This window comes from Haplochromis burtoni, unplaced genomic scaffold (assembly GCF_018398535.1).
Source record: "Haplochromis burtoni strain Fernald_Lab_line unplaced genomic scaffold, NCSU_Asbu1 Contig_519, whole genome shotgun sequence".
Lineage (NCBI taxonomy): Eukaryota > Metazoa > Chordata > Actinopteri > Cichliformes > Cichlidae > Haplochromis > Haplochromis burtoni.
The window spans coordinates 325229-325661 of NW_024582880.1; the positions used below are offsets into that span (position 1 = coordinate 325229).

Genomic DNA, 433 nt, shown 5'->3' on the forward strand with positions numbered 1-433 from the left:
CGGACCCTCCAGCAGAAGCCATCACAAAGCCAGCAGGCATGGAGTCCACTGGCAGACACGAAGGCAATTGGTGCTGAGCTGGGCACTAGCTCTGCCCAGACGGTGCTGACACAGAGTAGTTCTCTGAGGGCTGCTTAATCTTCAGGGGTCCAGAAACAGCCGGGGACTGAAACCTAGCTTCTGGGGAGGCCCTGGAGTGCATAACTGTGCCCGAAGCTGCAAAAGCGCGAGAAACTCCCTGATTGGAACTTAGATTACCTCCCTGCATAGATTGAATGTGTGAGACTGGTGACAGAATGAGTGACGGAGCTAGCGGTGACTCTGGAGCCTGAGCTACTGGTGACACTGGAGGCACTGGAGCCTGAGCTACGGGTGACAGTGGAGGCACTGGAGCCTGAGCTACGGGTGACACTGGAGGCACTGGAGCCTGAGC

The 433-nt window shown here is 57.3% G+C and overlaps 1 protein-coding gene across 1 annotated transcript in view; it reads left to right on the forward strand.

Annotated features, from left to right (window-relative positions):
* The window catches only part of LOC102304854 (major histocompatibility complex class I-related gene protein-like), a 6689-nt gene that overhangs the window by 752 nt on the left and 5504 nt on the right, over positions 1-433 (forward strand). The window lies entirely within an intron of this gene.